Here is an 11,244-nt window from a genome sequence, read left to right as displayed (position 1 = left end):
TGGGACATAAATTGCACATTGACATTTTCAGTCTCTCATGTTTCTTAGGAAGTTGCTAGCTTAGATGCAGTGCATGAAACCACCTGACAGTGATCTGTACAGCTTTGTGAATCTGTAGAATCAGGATTCATCTCTGCAATTCTACCGCCAGAATACACATAGTACATATATGTGCAATAAAATTTTATCAAAATCCATGATTTTTTGAGTGGTTCCAACTCATAGCAACCTTAAGCACAACAGAAAGGAACACCACCTCATACTGTTCCATCCTCACAATTGTTATATTTGAGCCCATTCTTGTTGCCACTGTGTTAATACAACCCCTTGAAGTCTGTTTATTTTGCTATTGTTCCACTTTAGCTAGCAAGATGTACTTCTCTCCAGGGAGTGGCCTTTCCTAACAACATGTCCTAGTATAAGAGATATAGTCCTGCCATCCTGGCTTCTGAGGAACATTTTGGCCATACTTCTTCTAAAATAGATTTTTTTGGCTCCCTGACAGTCCCTGGTACTTTCAGTATTTTTCACCAACACCACAACTCAAATGCATCAATTCTTCTTCAATCTTCTTTTTTTCATTCTCAAATTTTCACATGCATATGAGGCAATTGAAAATAGCATGGTTTGGGGCAGGTGTATTTTAGTCCTCAAGCTGACATCTTTGCTCTTTAACATTTTAAAGAAGTTGTTTGCAGCAGATTTGGCTAATAAAATACATTACTTGGTGTGCTAATTGCTGCTTCCATCAGCATTGATTATAGTTCCAAGCAAAACGAACATTTTGACAAATCCAATCTTTCTCCACTTATCCTGTTATTATTTGTGGGTCCAATTGTGAGGACTTTTGTTTTCTTTAAAATGAGGCACAATTTATAGTGAAGGCTGTGGCCTACATTGGTAAGTGCTTCAAGTCATCTCACTTCCAGCAAACTGAAATGTATCGTCTGCATATCAAATGTTGTTAATGAGTCTTATTCCAGCCACATAAACCAAGAGTAGACATTCAAGCAAAACAAAGAGACTATGAATGGTTTCAAATCAGGAAAGCTGTGTGCCAGGATTGCATCCTTTAACCATACTTTTTCAATTTGTATGCTGATTAAATAATCAGAGAAGTTGGATTTAGTGAAGAAAACGGTGTCATCCGAATCACATGCAGATGATGCAGACTTGCTTGCTGAGATTAATGGTGGTGTATCATCAAGTTGTTCTGACTCAAAGCAACTCTATATAGGTTTTCTGAGACTGTAAATATTTATGGGTTTAGAAAGTCTCATCCTTTTTCATTGGAGCCAATTTTGGATCCAAATTGCTGGTTACTAGCCCAACTGTACTACAAGATCTCCTAAAAGTGAAGTGGATTTAAAACATTTACTGATGAAGATCAAAGACCACAGCCTTTGCTATGAGTTTCAGAAAGAAAACAAAACTCCTCACCACTGGAGCAATAAGTAAAATCCATATAAATGGATAAATGATTAAAGCTGTCAAGGATTTCATTGTTCTTATATCTACTATCAACAATCATGGAAGCAGCCATCAAAGAATCAAATGATATATTGCATTAGCCAAATGTGCTGCATAAGATCTCTTTAAAATGTTCAACTGCAAAGATGTCGGTTTAAGGAGTAAGATGAACCTGCTTCAAGCCATGGCATTTTCAATAGCTTCATATGCATGTGAATATTGAACAATGAATAAGGAAGATCCTAGAAGAATTGATGCATTTGAGTTATGGTATTGGAGAAGAATATTAAAAGTGTTGGAGAAGAATCTTAAAAGTATCGTGAACTGCTAGAAGAACAAGCTAGTCTGTGTTGGAAAAAGTAAAACCAAGATACTCATTAGCCTGGATGGCAAGACTTTGTCTCTCTTATTTCAGACATATTATCATGAGAGACTAACCCCAGGAGAAGGATATCATGCTTGGTAATGTGGCAGGTAAATGAAAATGAGGAAGATTCTCAACATGATGTATTGGCATACTAGCAACAGCAATAGGCTCATTTTAAGGATGGTGTAGGAATGGGGAGTGTTTCCTTTTGTTGTGCATAGGGTTGCTAATAATTGGAAATGACTCAAAGGCAACTAGCAACAATAACAACTAGTCATATAATCCAGCTTCTTGGATTATTTGCTCAGCATATGGATTGAATAAACATGGTGAAAGGATACAACCTATTATACATCTGTCCTGATTTTAAGTCATTCAGAGTCCTCTCATTCTGTTCTAACAACTGCCTTTTGGTCTATGCACAACTTCTTCACCAGAACAATTAAACAATTCTAGAATATCCATATTTTGTGATGTTATTAAAAAAACTCTTAGGGAAAAATATTTTTACCTGGTTTCAGAATGCTTGCTGTTACTAAAAGCATATGGTGATTGTGGTTGATGCTGTTAAATGTCATGGAGTCCATTCCAACTTATAGCAACCCAGTATAGAGTTTTTGAGGAGCATCTGGTGGTTTGAAAAGCTAACCTTGCAGTTATCAGTCCAGTGTTTATCCCTACAATGTCACACAAGGACTCCCAAACCCCATGATATCATCAAAAATTTTAAAGCAGACAATAATTTTGTCAGGTATTAGTTAAATGTTTAATATGAAAGCTAATCCATAACATTTTTTATAAAAATTATAGAGGTGTAGTTATTGGTCAGAAATTCTAACAATGGGTTATGTGATAAAATTTTTTAAAAGTAAATAACAAAATGGATAAATGGGTCATCATAAAAATGGAATATTTTTGTTCATCAGAAGAATTTTTATTAAAGTGAAAAGACAATCTATAGATTGGGGAAACAGTCTTAAACTGTCTCACATCCAATGATGGTTTAATGCCCTGATGTGGTGCTGTAGGTTAATGCACCAGGTTCAGAGCCATTTGAACTGCAAGGTCGGTGGTTCAAGCTCACCAGCTGCTCCTTGGAAACCCTGTACAGGGTTGCTATGGGTCGGAATTGACTCGGCAGCACTTAACAACAACAACAATACTTTTAAAACTCTTAAACAACAAAATATAAATAGCTCAATAAAAAAAATGAGAGATAGGAAAATAAAAGACTTAAGGAGACATTTCATTAAAGAGATTATTAAAATAAGAAACAAAACAAAACAAAACCCTGAAAAGATTCTTACACACTTTACTTATCAGAGAGATACAAATCAAAACCACAATTTTATATCACCTCATTCCTATAAGGATGGTTAATTTAAAAATAATAATAAGTATCAGCAAAGATATTATTGTTGTTGTTATTAAGTGTCTTCAAGTCGATTCCGACTCATAGCAAATGTATAGGATTTCCAAGGAACAGCTGGTGAGCTTGAACCACTGACCTGGCAGTTCAAATGACTTTACAGTCTGACGCATTAGCCCACAGCACCACACCAACAAAGATAAAATTTATATCCTTTTTTATTTGTTTTTTGCTGTTAAGTGCCATCCCATCGATTATAGCCCATTACAACCCTGTACAGGGTGGCCGAAGAATGGCTGGTGAGAAATCATTGCTGAATATGTGGTTCATACCAACTTTGTAGTACAGCACATTAACCCACAGTACCACACCAGGATTATTATTTGGGTGTGAATGCAAATGGACTCAGCTGTTGTGGAAATGTAGGCAGTTACTCAAAAAATTAAAAGTATAAATACCATAACACAGTAATCCCAATCTTTGGTAGATACTCAGAAGACTTGAAAGTAGAGATACAAACAAATAACTGTATAGTAGTGTCCATTGCAGCAATATTCACAATAACCAAAATATGAAGGCAACTAAAATATCCATTGATGGGTAAATTAATTAAAGAAAAAATGCAGAACATTCATACAATGGAATAGTGAATCACAAAGAGAAATGAAGACCAGATACATACCACAATATGCATGAACCTCAACAGTATTACACTAAGTACGATAAGTCAATAAAAGGAGGATGGATGTTATGTAATATCATATATACAAAATGACAAGAGCAGGCAAATGTGTAGAGACTTCTGTTTATCAGTTGTTACCGATGATGTGAGGGAGAAAGAAGAAACCATTTTTTTAGCAGTTTGTTTCTATTTATGATGAAAAGAAGTCTGGCATTATGGATAATGGTTATACAACATAATTAATGAACTGCTATATTTTATGCTATACACCTGAAAAACTGAATTGAATTGGCACAATTTGTATATATACAGTAGTTCTGGTGTGGCATGGTAGGATAAGCATTGGATCGTGAATCACAAGGTCAGTGGTTTAAGCTACCAGCCACTCCTTAGAAACCTTATGCTTACACAACAGCACTTAACAAAAAAATATATAGAAGGGGTCTTGAAAAAGTTCATGAAAAAATGCATATTGTGAAAAACTATTCATAGATATTTTTACCAAAATAAACTTGTACTAACCATGGTGACTCCATATGATAAGCACTGAACTGCAAACCACAATGTCATTGGTTCAAGCCCAACACCCATTCCATGGGAGAAAGACAGGAGTTTTTACTCCTGTGAAGATCAGAAAGCCTAATAAACCTTATACAGAGTTTTTATGAGCCAGAACCGATTCAATGGTATTTAAAAACAACAACTTGTTGTTATGAGTCTTGATGTGATGCTATAGAATACACACTGGACAGGAAACTACAAGGTCAATGGTTCAAACCCATCAGCCAATCCCTGTAACTCTGTAAAGGGTTACTATGACTCCATGGCATTTAACAAAACCAACACCTAAACTTATTATAAAATGTCTGAACAAAATTAGCAGTTTCCCAATAGATAACTTGTTTTAAGAAGGGATGAGACAATGATGAAGATGAAGCATGCAGTGGCAGACCATCCACATCAATTTTCAAAGAAATGACTAATCTCATGTATTCCTTATTTCAAAGAAGACCAATAATTCACAGCAGAAACAAAAGTTAACAGCTTGTATGTTTCAGTTGGTTTAACTTACACAATTCTTAGTAAAAAATTAAAGTTTTTTGATAGATTTTCTCAAAATATACCAGTCAATTATAATCAATAGATAGAAGTTTTATGAAAAATAAAAACTGCATTGGTGAGAAAAGGCTAGGAAATTTACACCCAGATCCCCCCCCAACACACAAACTATGACAATTCATCTACTCATTTTATTGGGAAGCCTACCCTTGTCTACCATATAGCCCTAATCATCCTTTTTCAGGTTTATTTTCATTATCCCAAACTCAAAGATCATTGAAAGGGAAAATGCTTTGAGGTTCTCCAGAATTCTAAAACTGCTGTTTCACTCTGGTGCAAATGAAAGATTGCATAATTTTTGGGGGGGAGAAAGGGTTAAAATCCCAAATCAAACCCATTGCTACCTAGTGGATTCTGACTATAGAATGGAGTAGAACAGTTCCTTAGTGTTTCAGAGACTGTAAATCTTGATCAGAGTAGACAGCCTCATCTTTCTCTTTCGGAGCAGCTGGTGGGTTTGAACCACCAATCTTGAAGTAATTAGTCCAATGCTAACTCACTGTACCACCAAGACTTCTTGAATAAGATTTAAAGAGATGGAAATGTTATCTTCTAAAGTGCATAGGCCAAGATGGAGGAAATGTTGAGAAGTAATTTTCACATATTATTTTTATTTAGTATACTTGTCTATGATTTTGTAGTAATAATCTTTCACTAATTTGTACATATGAAAGAGCTTTGATATCCTTGTGTATTACTGGCTGGGATACGAACTGAAAGGTCAATAGTTGGAATCTACCAGTCACTCCATGGGAGAAAGATGAGGCTTTCTGCTTTTTAAAAGATTTATAGGCTTGGAAACACTGTACAAAGTAGCTATGAGTTGGAACCAACTTGTTGGCACACAACCACCATCACCACCATATATATGAGAGGGCTTCAAAAACATTCTTGGAAAGTGGAATGAAAATATAATAGAATTTTCCACAGACTTTTAAAGCATATATATTCATTGGTATATGTGCACATATATAATTTTGTTAAATATTTTGTTGTTTTTAAGTGTTGTCAAGTTGGTTTCAACTCAGTGATCCTGTATGGATCAGGGTATGATTGATGTATTTGAAACACCAATTTTGCAGCTAGCAGTCCAATGCTTATCCTACAGCTTTACACCAGCACTGTATTTCTACAGAACAAAAACAACAAAACAAAATGCAGCTGCTGATACTTCCTATGCACAAGCAAATAGGTTGTACTGTTGGATTTATTTTCTGCATTTGGAGTTTTTTGGTCATTAGGGATATTCCAATCAATTGGGTTGATAATTATTTTAGATTTATTCCTTTAATTCCTACTTCTTTGATTAGTGTCTGGAGATTTAAAAGCTTGCCAGTTGCCATCCTTCTCTCTTCACATTGAGCAGCACAGGAAGGAAGGTCTGGAATCATAGGAGGAACTGAAATAGGAACATCTGTCTCTTTAGAAATGAGGTAAAAAGAACTGGATGATGCCCAACTACTAAAATTGAACATTTTGAACACGGATCTTATAGAATATTTCTGGTCAGAGGGGGAGAAATGTAGAGTAGAACTTCAAATTCTCATTGAATCCATTTTTTTTTTTTTTTAATTTTGAGGCTAGACTACCCCTACAACTAATGCTCTGAAGAAATACTTAAGTATTTCTTCAGTATAGACTTGATGGCACCTAACAACAACAACAATATAGAACATTATATCCAATAGGATTGTCTGTTGAAATAAGAGACAATGGCAGAAAAGCAGTTTATAAGAGTTTACTATTAAAATTTATTTAAGGAGTTTACAGAATTTTTAAATTTTCTGAAGAATAGACTATGGTTAATCTTTCATGTGTTATATTACAAAAAAGTGATTGTACCAACCATACCTCCTACATCAGTTTACTGCTCTACTGTGCTTAGTACTTAATTATAAAGGCAACACAGGTTCAGACACCATACTCACAGTTAAAGAGTTTATTAGGGAAGTTAGCAGGTTACAATATAAGAAGTGAAAACGCTTAGTTCAGAGTTGTTGCAATCAACTACTGATAAATGCCCACAGGGCACACTACTCCACTATAAATTTCAACCTGAAGTCACTAGGCTCTTGCTCCATTCGTGCCTGCAGACATCCCAGTCTACATCACACCTCTTGCCCAAAGCATTCAGCATTACTTTCTCTGTGGGCTGGGATGCCCACAACTTTCTCACATTCTGGTTCTTGGTTCTACTATTGCTGCTCTATTGCTACTCCTTTGGTGTCATAGCTTTCTGTTCCTGGGTTAAAGAGATTTCATATGCAGGATTGAAAGGATTTGTTCTATCCCTGGTTATTCTTGATGTTAGTGAGATCCTCCCTCCTGCTTCTAAGATGATTAGTTTTATACCTATGTCAGAGTTTCAAGGTCTCATAATAATAATTAACTCTACTAGCATTCACAGTTAAATCATGTCAACCTATAAGTAACCTTGTCAGCCTTATCTTCTACAGATCCAGCAGAGCAGAAACATTGTTTACTGAGCATTACAAACTATAAGTTAGAGATTGGATTGGTTATAGAAATGATGTTGGAGATCACATGATAGAATTCTGCAAAATCAATGATATATAGCCATTTCAAATACCTTCTTTAGACAGCATAAGAGACTACTATACACCTGGACCTCACCAGATGGAATACACAGAAATCAAATTGACTACTTCTGTGGAAAAAGACGATGGAAAAGTTCCATATCATCAATCAAAACAAGGCTAGGGGCAGATTGTGAAACAGACCACCAATTGCTCAGATTCAAATTCAAACTGAAGTTGAAGAAAATGTAAACAAGTCCACAAGAGGCAAAATATGACCTTGAATATATCCCACCTGAACAATGAGGGATACTGACTCGCTGGTGCCTAACAACAACAGCAACAAGCAAACAGAGAGTCCTGGTGTGGCACTCTAGGATAAGCACTGGACTGCTAGCTTGAAACACACAAGCATTTTCTCAGAAATTTTATACAGTGTGGCTTGAGTGGGAACCAACTTAACAGCGGCAACAAGCATATAGGTAAAGTATCTGGAAATCAACAGTGAGCTCTAGTTAGAGGATATTGAGACATTACCAACACACAACTAGTAGCTGGGGACTTGGAAGGCACTTCTCTTACCCAAAGAGATATCAAGGAGTATAACAGGAAGAGATTAATGAATAGAATCATAAAGAAATTCAAACTTAGTGGTGGAAATTTCAAACCCAAATTTCTTCTGAGACCAATCTAGTGGTACAAATTAATAAAGCTGTCCAGATATAAGAAAATGCACTGGCAGTAGTTGATGACAGGTAGCTACTGAGATTAATACTCAGTCTTAGATCAAATAACTTATGGGAAGTGTGATAATCTTTAGAGAGTGAATGTCTTTAAATAATTACTGTCAATAAACTGTAACTAATTTTCCAATTGTAAAATAGAGGCCCTGTGATGACAAATCTTTTGATTTTTGAAAAATCTCACACTCTTACATTAGTTTTAAATGTTAAAAACTAGTGAATTAAAATGAGTATAAACAATGTGTTCCCCCCCAATATATGCAATAGTGTACCAAATTTGATATAGGACAACCTATATTTTTTCCTGTTTAAAAAAATTGCTGTTGTTAATGATGTTGTTGTTAGGTATCATCCAGTTTGTTATGACTCATAGCAACAAAAAGCACAACAGAACAAAGCACCAGCAACACAATTATTGTTAAGTTTGATCAGGGACACCTTATTCCTCAAATTGTTATCTTTGTCTTGGACACTTTTTTAAAGTTTTCATTGTGAATTCAGTGATAATTTACATGGGAGAGCATCAGATTTACATTCATTCTATTGTATTTTGTTTCATTGCACAATGATTACAATCCCCTCTATGCATCATCATACAGCAGCATTTGCTTCCATTCCCTCTGTTTTTTTTTTTTTTTTTTTTTTTTTACACCGAAGCACTCAGGAATATATAACAATTTGGACAACCAAAACATACACCTCGCAAGCCTGCCCCACTGCCTGTCAGCACACAGCCCCTCTCCCTCCCTGTGTCCAGAGTCCCCAGCTGCTCCATCTCTCCACATCATCGTCTCTGTCTCCATCTCTGGAATCACTCTTACTCTGGATAGAGTCCTGCACTCCACTCTTCTTCCTTGATGGTCCTAGGGTCCTCAACTGCTGGACTGCAAGATCAACTACTTCCTTCCTTTTGTTACAAAACATCTACGTTTACATTTGTAACACTCACAATCAGTCCTGATAGCAATTATTCACTATTGAACCTCAAGAGTCTTATCCTCATCTCTTTTCATCAGCCCCATCCAGACAGGTTTGAAACCACTCAGTGGAGATTCTACCTTCCCTGTACCCTCTGAAACTAGGATCCGTCTTGGAAGCTTGGAAGCCAGTTACTTCTTGCCTTTGTAGCTCCCCCATTTGGGTAACCAATGTCTAAGTTGCTCATCCTTGTCAATCCTGTATACTGAGGGGGTGGCAATGATCCTCACTGTAAAGATTCATTCCCTCTTTTGAGCTACTACATCCATAAGTCTAGGTCAAGTTCATCATATTATAGCTTTACTCTTTTTTTTCCCTCTTCTTTCTTCCTCCAGTTGAGTTCTGATGATTCAGCCTTTGAAGCCAGGTCAAATGAGTACTATCTGCAAGTAGGGTGTCCTTGTGCAACTCCCTTCACTACATATCAGCTGGACGCTTCACTCTACACTCTAGTCCTCTGTGGCCATCTTCCTGTCCCTGGGCCCAGGAGTCCAGAGGTCTTGCCATACTGCTGGCCAAACAGGTCTCAATCCAGGTTGAGAGGAGTCTATTGAACATGGTCAGACTTAGCTCACAACTTCACTGCTGTTTTTTCCCCACTTCCCCTTATTGGTAGGCCAATGTGGTCACCAGCCAGACCTGCCCATGTATTCCCCTTGAATCTCAGTCTTGGAAGGGGGTTTGTTCTGAGGGGACCTGACCATAAATTACTTGTTCTTGTAGTAGTCAATTGGACTTCCATTATTGTTTTTTATTTTTCCTGTTGTTTTCTTTTCAAGAAGTATCTTCTGTTCTTCTAGCTGCTCCAGGATGGTTGGCTTGACCTTTTAAGTAGAAATTTCCCACCTCAGAAGATTCTGGATGGGGATCAGGATTCCACCTATGGTCTTATGCAATGCAAAGGCAACACATGAAGCCTCCCTCACTAGGCAAGTTCTAGCCTCATTTTAGGTATTCCAATCAGCTATAGACTGAAGACAGACTTACAAGCTTTCTATGGTGATGTTTCTGGCTATTCCTTTCTCTCCCCGCTCAAGTGTCTATTTTAAGATATTAGGCAAGAGAAACAAAGATTTAAAAGACATCCAAGCATTTTAACATTATTTTCCCTCTTCTACCCATTCACAAAATGCCTCAATCCTTGTATTCCAGAGCCTTGTTTTTCCCGGAACTTGCTGAAAGACTGTTTTGCAGTGGCGGGGCCCCATGGGGTTACACACTCCCTGATCATGAGCAAAATGGAGACCAACATCTACTTTGAGTTGATGTGCCTTCCTGGAGGCCCCACCTTGACATTCCGGATGAACAAGTACACCCAGGTGTGTGATGTGGTACCCTTGCTCAGCCGGCACCGCATGCATGAACAGCAATGTGCCCACCTGCCCCTCCAGGTGTTCAACAGCTTCTGCCCCCATGCCATGCATGTCAAGCTCATGGCCACTATGTTTCAGAACCTGTTTCCCTCCATGAACGTGCACAAGGTAAACCTGTACACCATCAAACACTGCCTCCTCATCAACTACAACCCCGACTCCAAGGAGCTTGACCTTCGCCATTACAGCATCAAAGTTGTCCCAGTGGGTGCCAGTCACGGGATGAAGAAGCTTCTCCAGGAAAAGTTTCCCAACATGAGCCATCTGCAGGACATCAGTGAATGCTGCCCATGGGAACAGGGCTGTTGAAGAGTGAGGCAGACCCTGATGGTGAGCACACAACCACAGAACTCCCCCAGGCCTTTGCTGGGTGCAGCAACATGTGAGCCCAGTGGAATGTGGTCAGGCTCAGAGATTGGAAGACAATTATCTGGCCAACTGATTGGAAGAGATTCAGATTTGTGCCCATTCCAAAGAGAGGTGACCCAACGGAATGCAGAAATCATCGGACAATATTTTTGATATCCCATGCGAGTAAAGTTTTGCTGGAGGTAATACAGAAATTACTATGATCATACATTGACAGAGAACTTCCAGAGGTTCAAG

General features: G+C 37.6%; 1 pseudogene; it reads left to right on the top strand.

Annotated features, from left to right (window-relative positions):
* Positions 1-11,244, top strand: part of LOC102834056 — a 17,461-nt pseudogene that overhangs the window by 3,212 nt on the left and 3,005 nt on the right.

The sequence above is a fragment of the Chrysochloris asiatica genome, unplaced genomic scaffold (assembly GCF_000296735.1).
Source record: "Chrysochloris asiatica unplaced genomic scaffold, ChrAsi1.0 scaffold00088, whole genome shotgun sequence".
In the NCBI taxonomy this organism is placed as follows: domain Eukaryota; kingdom Metazoa; phylum Chordata; class Mammalia; order Afrosoricida; family Chrysochloridae; genus Chrysochloris; species Chrysochloris asiatica.
The sequence above is the reverse complement of the archived record's forward strand: the minus strand, read 5'-3'. Positions and strand labels throughout refer to the sequence as shown.